The sequence below is a fragment of the Boleophthalmus pectinirostris genome, unplaced genomic scaffold (assembly GCF_026225935.1).
Source record: "Boleophthalmus pectinirostris isolate CB_2022bp ecotype Guang Dong unplaced genomic scaffold, ASM2622593v1 HiC_scaffold_7, whole genome shotgun sequence".
Taxonomy (NCBI): domain Eukaryota; kingdom Metazoa; phylum Chordata; class Actinopteri; order Gobiiformes; family Gobiidae; genus Boleophthalmus; species Boleophthalmus pectinirostris.
In genome coordinates, this window is record NW_026571473.1 from 28,525,612 (window position 1) to 28,540,384 (window position 14,773).

General features: G+C 38.7%; 1 protein-coding gene across 1 annotated transcript in view; it reads right to left on the reverse strand.

The window, feature by feature from the left end:
- The window catches only part of LOC110154708 (cadherin-2-like), a 236,842-nt gene that overhangs the window by 179,171 nt on the left and 42,898 nt on the right, over window positions 1-14,773 (reverse strand). The gene's annotated exons all lie outside the window — the stretch shown is intronic.

Genomic DNA, 14,773 nt, shown 5'->3' on the forward strand with positions numbered 1-14,773 from the left:
AGGGTGAGAGAGATAAGCAGAGTGAAAGAGAAGAAGAGAGAGGATGGTGAGAGAGAGGGGGAGTTGGAAATAGAAGGAGAGAGAGAGGAGAGAGAGAGAGAGAGGGTGAAAGAGAGGAGGAGAGGGGGAGTGGGAAAAAGAGGGAGAGAGAGGATGGTGGGAGAGAGGAGGGTGACAGATATGAGAAGGTGAAAGAGGGACAGAGAGGGAAAGTGGGAAAGAGAGGGAGAGAGAGCGAGAGGGAGAGAGAGAGGGGAAGACAGGAGGAAGTAGGGCCGGTGGGGCAGAGAGGGGAGAAGGATAGAGAAGGATAGAGAGAGGAGGGTGAAAGAGAGAGGGAGCTGGAAATAGAGGGAGAGAGACAGGAGGGCAAGAGCGAGGGGGACAGAGAGAGAGGAGGGAGATATGAGAAAATGAAAGAGAGGAAGAGAGAGGGGAAGTGGGAAAGAGAGAGAGGGAAAGGGAGGGCGCAAGAGAGAGAGAGAGAGAGAAGGGGTGAGAGAGAGAGGGAGGGTGAAAGAGAGGAAGAGAGATGAGGGAGGGAGAAAAAGAGAGAAAGAGATCGGGAAGGTGAAAGAGAGGAAGAGGGTGAGAGACAGGGGCAGTGGGAAAGAGGGGAAGAGAGAGAGGAGGAGGAGAGAGAGGAAGAGAGAGAGGAGGAGGAGAGAGATAGGGAGAGTGAAAGAGAGGAAGAGAGAGGATGATGAGAGAGAAGGGGAGTTGGAAATAGAGAGATAGAGACAGGAGGATGAGAGAGAGGGGGACAGACATGGGAAGGCAAAAGAGAGGAAGAGAGAGGGGGAGTTGGAAAAAGGGAGAGAGAAAGAGGGAGAGAGAGGAGAGGGAGAGAGATCGGGAAAGTAAAAGAGAGGAAGAGACGAGTTTGTGAGAGAGGAAGAGGAGTAGGAAAGAGGGGACAAGAGCGATGAGGGTGAGAGAGATATGGATGGTGAAAGAAGAGAAGAAGAGAGAGGATGGTGAGAGAGATGGGGAGTTGGAAATAGAGGGAGAGACAGGAGGGTGAGAGAGAGGAAGGGTGAAAGAGAGGAGGAGAGACAGGGAGTGAGAAAGAGGGAGAGAGAGAGAGAGATCGGGAATGTGAAAGAGAGTAAGGAAAATGAGGGTGTGAGAGAGGGGACGTGTGAAAGAGGGGAAGAGAGCGGAGGGAGTGAGAGAGGGACAGATGGAGAGAGAGAGGGAGGGGGAAAGAGGGGAAGAATGAGGAGTTTGTGAGGGAGGAGGAGTAGGAAAGAGAGGAAGAGAGAGAGAGGCGTGAAAGAGATAAAGAGAGTGAAAGAGACGAAGAGAAAGGGAGGGGGAAGAAATGAACAGAGGAGGAATAGAGAGAGCAGAGAAGAAACAGAGAGACATGAGAGATGGGACAAGAGACGGAGGGAGAGAGAGAGAGAAAGAGAAAGAAAGAAGAGGGGGCAGAGTGGAAGAGAAAAGAGAGAAAGAAAGTGTGATTACTAAAACATCTTATTAAACAAAAACTCAAAGCAAAAATCAAGTATAACTTTCCAACAAAAGCAAAAGCGCCGATCTCTCCAACACCCTCCCACACCGCACGAATTCAAAAACTGGTTTCCAAATCCAGACTCCCACAGAGCGACGGAGGAATGGGGGGGGGGGGGGGGCAGAGAGAGAGAAAGAGAAAAAGAAAGAGAGGATCAGAGAAGAAGGGGTTTTCCACAAGGAGAAAAAGAGGAGGAGGAGGATGAAGCTGACCGCTGCATAGTCTGTGTTATTTTGTAATCTTAACCACATGCACTGGATTTGTTAAAGATGCACTAAGTAACTTTACTGGTAGGCGTCAGCCACTTTCCCGTCTCCATGGAAATCGAATCGCATTGCCTGGAATGTTTCACAATATGGCATTAAACGCGTCTATTTTGTCTTTATAGGTGTTTTAATTGCAAAGAAACGCCTTGAAAAACATGCCTTCTTTTGTATAAGTGAAGGCTCTCCTCTCCGCAGATCTGACCTGCAGCTTGGGATGAGGGTGTCACCGGCTTATCTCCTTGGAAAAAAGTGATGTTTAATGTTGCACTGCGGACTATTTCAGGCATAGCATATCCATCTCTCCATGGTAACAAGCAGGTTGCAGATACTTTACCAGAAAAAGCATATAGTGCATTTTTAAAACCAAAATATAAAATTAATTAAATAATAAAAATAAATTTAAAATTTAAAATAAATAAATAAAATAAAAACATAAATAAAATTTATGATAAAATAAAAAATACAATACAATACAATAAAAAAAAATAATAATAAAAGAAATAAAAGAAAATAAAAAAAGAAAAAGTAAGAAAGAAAAAGAAATGAAAAGGTGATGTTTAATGTTGTACTGTGGAATATTTCAGGCACAGCAAATAACTTCTCTCCATGGTAACAAGCAGGTTGCAGATACTTTACCAGAAAAAGTACATAGTGCTTAAAAATAAAATTTTATAAAATATAATAAAAAGAATAACATAAATAAATTAAAAATACAAATAATACAAATCCATCAATACAATTTAAAACAAATAAAAAATAATAAAATTAAATAAATAATAAAATAAAAAAATACATAAATGAAAAATAAAAATGGTATTATTATTATTATTTTTTTTTTATGAAATAAAAAGAAATTAAATGAAAAGAAATGAAAAGAAAGTAAATGAATAGAAATGAAATCATAAGGTAAAATGCCTAAAATGCCCCAGGATAATTCCATGTCGGGAAAAGCTGGTCCCAGATAATCCTAGGTTTACAGGAAGTGCGGTCACTGCGTCTGGAAACTGTGACCAAATATGGACGGGTCACTCTGCAGTCTGACCTTTGTGCACTGTCCAGGAAGTCGTGTCCTGACATCAGCTCCATCACACACGAGTCCACATGCAGACTCAGCACACGGACGAGAATAACCATGAGAAACCACAGTACTGTAAGATAACATGTCAAAACAGGAAACTAACATACAAGAGCGCAGAGCATTTGATTATGATTTTTTTTTTTTTTTTTTGTATTATTTTCTCATGTTTGACCCACTGACTGCTCGCTCACAGCTGAATCAACTCTAAGTCCCCTGCAGATTGTTTTGGTTTGACTCAGCTGAGACCGAACCAGATTCTGTGACATGGAAACTGAGCAAAGATACGAGACAGCCAAAATAAATCACTGAAGTACAGACGTAGTAACGAATGAATGAATGAATGAATACCTTAATCTAATAGTAGTAGTGGTTTTAGTGGTAGCAGTAGTTGGGGTAGCGGTAGTATGGTAGTATTAGTAGTAGTAGTAGTAACAGTGGTGGTAGTAGTAATAGTAGTAGTAGTAATAGTAGTAATAGTAGTAGTAATAGTAGTTGTAATAGTAGTAGTAGTAGTAATAGTAGTAGTAATAGTAGTTGTAGTAGTAGTAGTAGTAGTAGTAGTAGTAGTAGTAGTAGTAGTAGTAGTAGTAGTGGTGGTAGCAGTAATAATAGTAATAATAGTAGTAGTAGTAGTAGTAGTAGTAGTAGTAGTAGTAGTAGTAGTGGTAGTAATTGTAGTAGTAGTAGTAGTAGTAGTAGTAGTGGAGGTAGCAGTAATAATAGTAATAATAGTAGTAGTAGTAGTAGTTGTAGTTGTAGTTGTAGTTGTAGTAGTAGTAGTAGTAGTAGTAGTAGTAGTAGTAGTAGTAGTAGTAGTAGTAGTAGTAGTGGTAGTAGTAGTGGTAGAGGTAGTAGTAGTGGGTGGTAGTAGTAGTGGTAGAGGTAGTAGTAGTGGGTGGTAGTAGTAGTGAGTGGTAGTAGTGATTGTGGTAGTGCTAGTAATAGTAGTAGTAGTAGTAGTGGTAGTGGTAGAGGTAGTAGTAATAGTAGTAGTAGTAGTAGTAGTAGTAGTAGTAGTAGTGGGTGGTAGCAGTAGTAGTAATAGTAGTAATAGTAGTAGTAGTGATACAACTTACAGATATTTATACTGAAAAAAATGACAAAAGTAGAACTTCTTGGAAGTTTGAAACTACTCTAGAATGTTCCACAGTATGGCATTATCTATCTCACATTTACTAACTGCAAAAGTTTTTATTGTTCAAAAACAACTTGAAAAGCGGGTATTTTAAATGTGTCTGAATCTGACCTGTAACTCGACCTGTTTCCATGGAGATATATTGTATAATGACATACTAGGACACAAACCCTGCACAAGAAAAGTTACACAGTGCGGCTTTTAACCAAACATTTGAGTCACAGGCATAAGACCCATAGGAAACAGTCCAGATATTTTCATTGTGTGACTGCAGCGACCCAAACACGGAGAGGAAGTCATGATTCATCCGCAGATTTACTTTCACAACTGTAAGAGACTTGTAGTTCTCAACCTGCGGTGTACGTCCACAAAAGTGTCCGGTATACACAGGTTTTTAGGGACGTAACAATAATAAAAAATCATCAAAAGTCTCACAAAAGTCTCGAATGACAAGTCTCTCTGCTTAAAATCATTATTATGGTGCAGCAACAGCTAAAAAACAGATAGAACTACATAGACCATGATCCTTTGCTCTGTTTCAATCCAATCTACATGATAAAATAACTGTAATGAAGCACTTTTAAATCTTAATTATTTTGATTATGACGCTAGAAAAGCAGCATATTCACAGTTTTGATAGCCTCCACAAAATATCGCAGTAAATATCGAACCTTGAGCTGCATAACGTGAAAATATTGTATCGAGAGATTTGGATATTGTTACATTCTCACTGGTTTTATACAATATTGGCTTGGATTTTATAATTTCTTGAACCTTAACCAAGTCATTTGCAGGTTTCTTCTACAGGATTAGTTTTGTCTCATCGGTCCATTCCACTCAAACTCCACCAAAATCTTGTTTATTTACGGACAAAATACCGAATAGTCTTAAATAGCTGTTTTCCAGACGCTCAACACAGTCTACGATCTCAAAAAACGGATGAATGTTCAGCGAAAGCAGATAACTTTATTTACTTCTTAAACGGAAGAGAAAGTCTATGTTCTGGGTCCAAGAAAATTGTTAAATACATTTTTGGTTCACCCTTAATACAAGACCGGTGCAATTATGATAGCAAGAAGTCTACAAAGAAACCAAAAGAAACAAGCAAATGTCAACTGTGTTCAAAGATTCTGCTATTCTCTTTCTGTTTTTGGAGAAAGAACAGACCGGAGTGATTTGTGCGTTTACGATTTGACTCTTTCTCAACTGGATTTGTCAAAACTTTGATTTCTTGGCTTGCTGCGCTGAATCTGAGTCAAGACTTAGTTACGCGTTTCAATCTTACATTTGTCAGGTGGGTTTTATTACTCTGTTCATCTAGTAAATGAAAAACTTTACCGATCCACAAGGGAAATTAGAGCAAAAAATGAAACTGTTAGTAATAAATTCAACAAGAGTCTGAGTAAATGTACACGTAAACTAAATTTCTAGTTTGGCAAACCCTGAGCTGTGTTGCGTGGCTCGAATAAAAAACTCTTGATAACCTGTATTGTTTTGCCTTGTCCTGCTTACGTAGTGAACCCGACCTCTTTTCAATCCAATCTTCCTCGTCAGTGTCATGTCACTGCCTTGAACTTATTATCAGTCATCATGAAAACAAGTAAGTGACGCCACCAGGTTAAGTTAAAGGTCAGATCTGTGAAGAGGCGACCCCCCGCTCACTGTAAACATGAGATAGATGCGTTAAAAAATTGGGTACTTTTGCGGCTTTCTATCGTGATTTAATGTTGTTTCATGCCTGAAGAGGTTAGAGATTTCATCCATGCATGTTTGAGTCATTTAGCGATCTCTCCTGGGTCCTATTCAAAGCTTCTTTATGGTTAGATGTACGATTCTGTCCAATGCTCAGCCCACAATACAATTCTCCATAAATACACAAAAACATAATACCAAACAATATACTACAACTTCACAAACCTGATGCGATGTGCAGTAATTTCAAACTGTAATTATATTGTGACAGCAAATAGCAATTAATCAAATTTTTATCACAATTTTGATTTGTGTGTCAAACGATCTCCAAACTCATATAATCGAGTTGAAACGATTAAGCTTAAAGTTTATTTTGGGATATTTTTTATATAAATAATTATATTTATAAATTTTTTTATTATAGAGATTGTAGAACTGCTGGATTTATAGTTTTTTTGGATACATTTATGTTTTTCTATGCCTTATTTAATGTTTTAAGTATATTTTATTCATTTTATGTTTTATACATCGCTGAATTGATCTAAGGTACATATTTGTAGCCTGAAATTATTTTCAATTTGAAAGTTTTGCCTAAATTATCAATAATAAAGTGTTTGTTTGTTTTTTTGAGAAATGTGGAATAAATGCATCGTGTAACTAAAAAAATAATTGTCTGAATAATCAGGATATCAATATTTACTAAAATAATCCTGATGGAGATTTTTTTCAGGAATCGAGCAGCTCTATGTGATAGCACTCTGAAGGGGGGGTGACTTAGCACAAAGAGCGAGGGACAGGAGCATAGAGCGTCAAAAATGCATACATTGTTTTTGGCAAATATAGCATTTTCGAAACAATTAAAAGTAATGCGGTGATGTATGTGCCATTAATACCCCATAGAAGTGTAATACCCCCTATTTAAAGGTGCATTGTGTAACTTTTCTGGTCTGTCAAATGCAAAAAATAGCAAAAAAGATAGCAAGAGACAGTTGTCAAATAAGGCATAATTATATAAACGTAGAAGTACAAGTCAAAATAAAAATAAAAAGATAAGTCATAAAATATTAAATCACAGTATTAAACTTTTTTTTCTTCAAGGAGACCAAACCAGACCAAGTTACAGGTCAGATCTGTGGAGAGGCGACCCCGCTCAGTCAGAATATTTGTTTTTCTAGGTATTTTTGAGCTATAAAACCACCTGTGATTGAATAAAAGTAAGGTAGAGCTGTTTAACTGACTTCTTCATGACGGATTTTAGCAGCTCTTCTTTTTTTGCAGTGCAGCGTGAGACCTCCTCCCACTCCGGAGCGTTCATCGTCACAGAGGAGTTTTACTAAGTGCGCTAATGATTGTAAAGGTCACGCTGTTAAACGCGCCCAGAGTGGAGATGACGCTCCTGTCATTTCGAACCAAACCACAAACAGCCTACAAGCGTCGTCATGGCAACAGGGAGATACTGCTGGGATCAGAGCGGCGCATAATTAAACAGAGAGAGCTGCATATTAACAAGTGACTGTGGTAAAAAAAAAAAAAAAAATGTGAAAATGTTAACGGTGTACTCGGCATTTGGCTCTTTCTTTGTTTCTGTTGGGGTAAGATGTCGTTGGAGTTTGGTTAGGAACCTGCGTGAAGTTGGCCCCCCGTCGAACACACACCTACACAAAAACTATCTATTGTTTTGTGCTGCAAAAAGTTTTGTTTTTGCTGCTTTAGTTTTTGAGATATTAACAATTCTTTTATAGTTCAAAATGGAGTCTGCCAGCCCCTTAGGAAACTTAAAAATGCTCTAAAACGGCCCAAAATTGTGCCATTCGTTTGCGCTTCGTTTGTGCTGCGAAAAGTTTCGTTTGCAGTTTTATTTTTGTCCGATGACGTCAACCAGCCCCTCAAAATGTCCTACAGCGCTCAAAACAGGCAGAAAATTATACAAAACTTTTGTATTTTGTCTGTGTTGTTTTGTGCTGTGACGATTTTCATTTGTGCAAATATATTTCTAAAATTATTCATTAATATTGACGGCTTTGGCTGCGGCTTTAGCAAAACTCCACAAAACTAGTGAAGGTAAACAATCTCAGGCTGTAGAAAAGTATGTATCACTCTTTAGTAACTTGCTTTTGATTCATAATTAATAATACTTACTTTAGTTTTTGTGTAGGTTTGCGTTTGATGGAGGTCGGTTAGGAGTACCTAGCTAGAGGATTAGGGAGTGTAATGTGTTTTCAAACTCTATACAACTTTACAAGAATCAGTTGGATGATTTCAGCCCTGGAACTGAAAATCTCTATTGAACTAAAGTTAAAAAACAGTTGTTAACTTGAAAACTACAACTGCATGAGATCACAAGAGGGAACAGAGCATTTTGAGCTTTGGAGAAGCAGACAGAAAAATAACGTGTTACTAAAACCTGTGTGAATAAAACAAAACACAACTCCAGGTCTGTTTTTGAGGAGCCAACAGCATTATAACTTGGCTTAAAGCTCACAAGATTCAATTTTGCGTAGGATTTAATGAGGGAAATTGGAATGCCAGAATGAAACCCTCGCTGACACTGAGTGACGTCGGAGTTGAACCCAAGACCTCGCTGTGTGGCGAGATTGCCAGTGAGTCCAGCATTAGTATGTGTGTGCATAGGCAAGCCCAGTAAACAGCAGAACTAGCCAGAAGGTCGCCAGTTCCGGCAGTTTGACTCTTGGGTTGGACCAAGCTTTTCTGAGCGGACTTTGCATGTTATCCCCGTGTCTGGGAGGCAGGGAGAGGAAGTAACGATCCAGACTTTTCAATTCAGATACCAATACTATGTCTTTAATTATGTACCAATAGCCAATATTAACCAATACCAGTGTCAGAATTGAAAATGGCTTCTTTTTTCTCAAAATACAGTTAAAGGTTGTATGGAGGATTTTTTTTGTTTCAAGTTGTCAATGATAGCATTATAGAGATGCAGTAGCCTTGTAATTATGATGACCAAAAAAAAGAGAATAAAAATTCATCAACTCTGGACGTGGTGGGGCTAAACATTTGCCAATAGATAACGACACTGCCTCGTTATCTGTTAGCTGACAGGCTGTCAATCAATCTCCCTACGTTTCTAGCGTAACTGACTTGCCTGCGCGCCGCCGGTACGTGGTTTACGTACGCCTGTCACGCAGTCCACAGACGCAAGCCACACAGACGCTGTTTACTCCACCAACGCAACAGTTCTTAGCGGCTTTTTTTTGACCTATATCTTCCTCGCAGTTCAGCACAAAGTTTGTTGCAATGGCAGACAAGAATCCAGGAGCAGTTAGCCGCAAAAGAAAGTCAGTTTTTGAGATTGCTGAAAGAAGAAGACAAGGGGAAAAGCAGCGAAGCCAAACTAAGGTGATTCTTGAAGATTCATTCCAGCGATGGCGCGACTGAAGCAGACGCAGGGTCTAAAGACTGACGCACTGGTCGCCAAATTACTCCTGGACAGGTCACTTCTGCTTATTATGAAAATGTACTTTATTTCCAAGAGCTAGACAAACGTTTTTCAGGACACGAAAGCGATATCCTATGTCTGAAAACGTAATTTTCAATGCAAAGAAAGAGTCCGCTTGCTGCTGCGTGTTGTAGCTAGTTCATTCGCACTGAATCTCCGCGCAACCTTCTCTGCTTCTCTGGTTTCACGCATGCGCAACATTTGAAAAAGGACAAACAGTCGCTGGATTTCTCGTTCCTTGGAAAATCCTCTATACAACCTTTAAGCTATTGCAAAATTGATTGTTATATGACTCTTATGTTTCTTGCAAACTAAGACTGAGCAATTAATTCAATTTTGATCGCAATTTCAATTTGTGTGTCAAACAATCTCCAAACTCATATAATCGAGTTGCAATGGTAAAGCCTAACCTTAACCTTAACCCTATTTTTTTTTTTTTATAAATATATTTATTTTATGTTTTAAATCTAGAGATTGTAGAACAGCTGGATATATAGTTCATTTTAGATACGCTTATGTTTTTCTTTGCCTTATTTCATGTCCAAAGTATATTTTTTTAATTTTTTGTTTTATACATTGCAAAACTGCTCTAAGGTACATATTTGTAGCCTATATTTATTTTCAGTTTAAAAGTTTTGCGTAAATTATCAATAACAAAGTGTTTTTGGGTTTTGTTTTGTTTTTTTGAGAGAAGAGAGAAATGCTGAATCCATGCATCATGAAACTAAAAAATAATTGAATAATTGTGATTTCAATATTGTGCAAACTAGTACTGAACGTTTTTGTATGAATTAAAGTGACCATGGGCCTACATCATTAAGTAAAGAGTCCAACCAGGATATGGACTGAACCGATACCATGGAACCAATGCCTGATACTGCAAATTTCCTGGATCAGCACCAATATTTAATAAAAGTACTAGTATTGGTGCATCCTTATGGGGCGCTCAGGTTTCCTCCATCTACAAAAATGGACGTGGGCGATATGTGACAAAAAAAATAAATAAAAAATTCTTAACAAAAAAAGAGAGATTTTTTTAGTCCCGGGATGAGCTCCTGGGTCAATAAGGAGGTTTTACTGATTACGCACTGGAGTCAAAATCATTCTCATAACAGTTGTTCTATTGTCCACATGTGGCGGGTTTCCTCCTGACCCTGTCCTTGTTGTTGGGACAGCTCCAGTGACAGTCGCCTGTTTTCCACTCCACAGCTCTCACAGTCAAGTCCAGCCAAGCACAAAACTCACACAAAATCACTGCACTACTGTATACTGCCGTGTCCATGACCCATTTTCACACTTTCATTTCACACGCTTTGTGACTCAGCAAGAGATTCTCACAAATAAATGCTTCTTCTGAAATGCAACCACAATAGTGTTGATTTTAGAAATAAAAAATAATTGCAATTTGACTGTGATTTAAAGCAAAGCTGCACAACTTTCTGGAGGTGGCAGGTCACATGCAGGATCCAATGGAAATAGAAAGTTGAACTATGCTTTGGAATATTGTCCGTGAGATACAGTATGTTATATGCCATACAATACAAAACCAAGAAGAAGGAGGCCAAATAATAATAAGTGCTTTTTTGGACACTCAAAGATGCTTTACAAACAAATAAGAGTAAATAAGAGTGGGGCTTGTGGAGATGCAAGCCATAGTAAGAATGCATTTTTTATTATTTTTTTTTCAATTAAAAATCTGCAAGAAAAAATAGGTTTTCTTACATGTAAAGTCTATGTGGACGAATGTCAGGGCATCCTGCGTTTTTGCAGCATGTCTTCAGACATCAGCGCGGTGCCAATCTGCCACTGATGCACCACGTCTTGAGCGTCCGATGCTAGGGTTGAAAAAGCAGAACTTTTGGCGTTAGATGCACCGCGTCAACCAATCAGGACCACTCTCCAGGGACGTAGTGTTGCCATATTCTATCAGGGCGTTTGAACTCAATTGCAAAGACGTCCAACTAGAGGCATCCACTGCATTTTTCGCTTTAGTTTAGTTAGCTTTAGTGTATTTTCTGTCTCCAAAGTTACACATTGGGCCTTAAACTATCTCTTTTTCAAATCAATGAATTCACATCTAGGGATGGGTAAAAAAAAGTCTTTAAAATGATTTGTAAATTTGAATTTCTAAATAAATTATGCCAAATGTTTATTTAAGTATTTTTTTCTGTAAGATGTAGATTTACAGTAAGATTATTGTTAATACAAGATTGATATGCAGTATCAATAAGTAGTATTCCAAAAACTTTTAAGATTTGAGAGAAGACTAAAATCTGAAAAGTTTAATAATTGCATCCATAGAGTTTTAAACAATTCATTTAAACTCTCACATGACTTTACAAAAAAAAGTAAATCTACATAATGAAAATGCAACAATGAAACTCCAGAGTTTGCATTGACTCCATTGAGACCGAGTATTTTGTTGTCTGAATACATAAACAACAAAAACCAACCTGCGTCCATTCAAACTGCGATTCAGATTCCATGTTAATGAACCATTCAGCCTTAAAGAGAATCAGACCAGATAAATATGCATTGAGAAGATATCAGAGAGAGGACGCCTGGTGCTGATCCAGAACCAGCCCACAGTTTTGGTTCGTGAGACGGGGCCAAATGAGCAGAAATACATTCGTTTAGAGACATCAAACACAGACAGCTCCGTCCCTCTGTGCACCCACAGCCAGTACATCTGTCTGCACGGATAATGACATGACAACAGCGTGTACAGAGAGACGAGAGAGAGAGCTGTGTTCCAGACGACGATGTGCAACTGTAGAGGACAAATGAGTCAAGAAAATGGGTCTTACAGGGACAATGGACAATAGCTGAATACAAGAAATACAGTGAAGAAGAAGAAGAAAGTGTCTTAAGGTATTAGCTTGAAGGTGCATTGTCTAACTTTTCTGGTAGAGGATCCGTCACAGGTTTCCCTCCATTGAGATGTTACCTGAAATGCTTCACAATATGGCATTACACATATTTATCGCTACAGAGGCAGCAAGTGATGCAATAGGGCAAAGTTACATGTCAGATTTGTGGACAGGCGAGCCCACTCACAGTAAGAATGCAAGTTTTTAAAGCAATAAAAACCCATGTTATTGAGTACCATATAAGTCGCACTTTTTTTTCAAGGTTTGGGTGGTCCTGCGACTTATACTCTGGTGTGAATTATATATTAAAATTTTCACACTGACAGACTCGAGAGGGGGCACTCTAGACTTGGCTCTACTGTGCATGTCTCCTGCAGAAAAGAGCTGCTGTCCTGTCTGTATCATGTCAGTCGATCGCACCATTACTTTTGTACCACTGAAAATTTGAACAAACTTATAAAGATGACTGAGAAGACTGAGTAGCGAAATATGCAGCTGAAAACAGCAATCGAGCAGCAGAAAGGAAGTTTGGAATGAGCGAGAAACTTGTGACAACCGGGCGGTTGCACCATGCAGCTTTCCTGGAAGTCACTGGATGGATCGAGAAAACCTGGACTTCAGTGACACCGAAACCATCCTGTCGGGATTCAGAAAGGCCAGAATAATTCTAACTGGAACCGATGTTGAGTCTGACGACAGCTACGCAGAAGAGGAAGTGGCGCTCTGTTTACCTCTGGAGGTCGCGAAGTTGCTCAGAAGTGACACCGGGGATGAAGAATTCAAAGGATTTAATGATGTGAAGTGAGATTGGTAAACTTGTTCTGTTGTTTATGCTGTAGGTACCTCAGTAACTGTTCATATGTGACATTAACAGCCTGTTGTTCTCTGTTCTATTGTTATTACTATAACTTGCCTTTCAACATGAAATGCCGGTTCTTGGTCTCTCTTATAAAATAAATTTCCCCCAAAAAGTGTGACTTATATATGTTTTTTCTTCTTCATTACGCATTTTTTTGATGGCCAACTTATACTCTGGAGCGTCTTATAGTCTGTAAAATATGGTAATTACAAAATGGATACGTTTAAAGCAAAACGGGACATTCCAGACAAAGCAACAACATCTCCATGGAGACACGCAGATGACAAACTCTTCACCAGAAAAGTTACACACTTTCTAGCATTTAACTTGACCAGAGCTAAATAAAAATCTGTAGGGCTGGAAATGGTTTAGCGATTAGAAGATTTCCCAGCCAACCTGAAATTCTGCACTTTGAAATACCAAAACAATCCTCCAAGCTAAAAGAAAAAAACAGCTAAAATGCAATAATAGTGTAAGGGACTAGTGAAGACATTCATGCTTCAGTGCAGTAGTGACTCATGGCTGGGATAACCTTGTGTCTACAGATGGTCTTTTACGTTATAAGCTGGACTTTGTATTGGAAACAATTACATCTCTGAGCTTTATCTGGGGATATTTACCAGTACAGCTGCACACTACACAGGAAGGAACAAAGGACGGACCAAAGCAAGCACTGGTCACTTGGTAACATGGTCTTGTTTGGTCTCCATGAAGATTTAATGAAAAGTTCAATGCCATACTATGAAACATACTGTGAAACATTCTCGACAAAGTAATAACATCTCCATGGAGAAAAGCATTTAACGAACATTTCAACAGAAAAGTTACACAATGCACCTTTAAGTGTGTTGTCTCTTTAGCTGATTGGAAAATAATAATGTGCCCTTTTTTTTTGTGTCTCAGGTTAAAAAAGAAATCACTTTTCTTCATGGAGCTGTTGTTGCTTTATCTGGAATGTTTCGCAGTATGGCATTAAACTTTTCTATCTTCATGGAGATCAAACCAGACCAAGTTACAGGTCAGATCTGTGGAGAGGCGAACCCGCTCACAGTCAGAATGCCAGTTTTTCTAGGTATTTTTAAGCTATAAAACCACCTGTAACTGAATAAATGCAAAATGGAGCTGTTTAATGTCACACTGTGGAACATTCCAGGCAGAGCAGAGACATCTCCATAGAAACAAGCAGGTGACGGACCCCCGACAGAAAAGTTACACAGCGTTAAGACAATTACAACCATGGCTCAGTGGTTCTAACTGTGACAGAAAGTGTAGGGGGAGGTGGACGAAAGAATATCTAAATTACTGCAACATTATTTAGATATTTGATCAAATTTTTGGTCAAACTTATGCTTTTTTGAAAGGTAATTTTCTATTAGTGGAGCTGTTAAGGATCAAAAAAGGGCCCAATTGTTCACTTTTATGGTACAAGCATCAAACTTTGCCAGATTATTAATATCCCTAGGACCAACATTTCTGCATATGGAACCAAGCCTAAGTCGACGCTGGAGCCGAGTACTGCGCATGTCACAGAATGGCTCACAAGAAAACAAGGCTGGGAGCTCAATTACTGCTTAAACCACCTTTTTTTTTGGAAAATAATGGTAAATTATCACATAGATTATAAAGAAAAATATGTATTCTCAATTTTTGATGCCATATGGGAAAAAAAGAACAATACATTTATTTTATAGGTGATGTTATCCTACTCTCGCTGTGTATGTATAAAAAAAATGCTAATAAAAATACTTTAAATATAAAAAACATATTGTGAAATACTGGAGCGTGAAATTGGCAGGCGGATCGGTGCAGCTTTGATAGTGATGCAGTCGCTGTATCAGACTGTTGTGGTGAAGACGGAGCTGAGCCGAAAGACGAAGCTCTCAGTTTACCGTCAGTC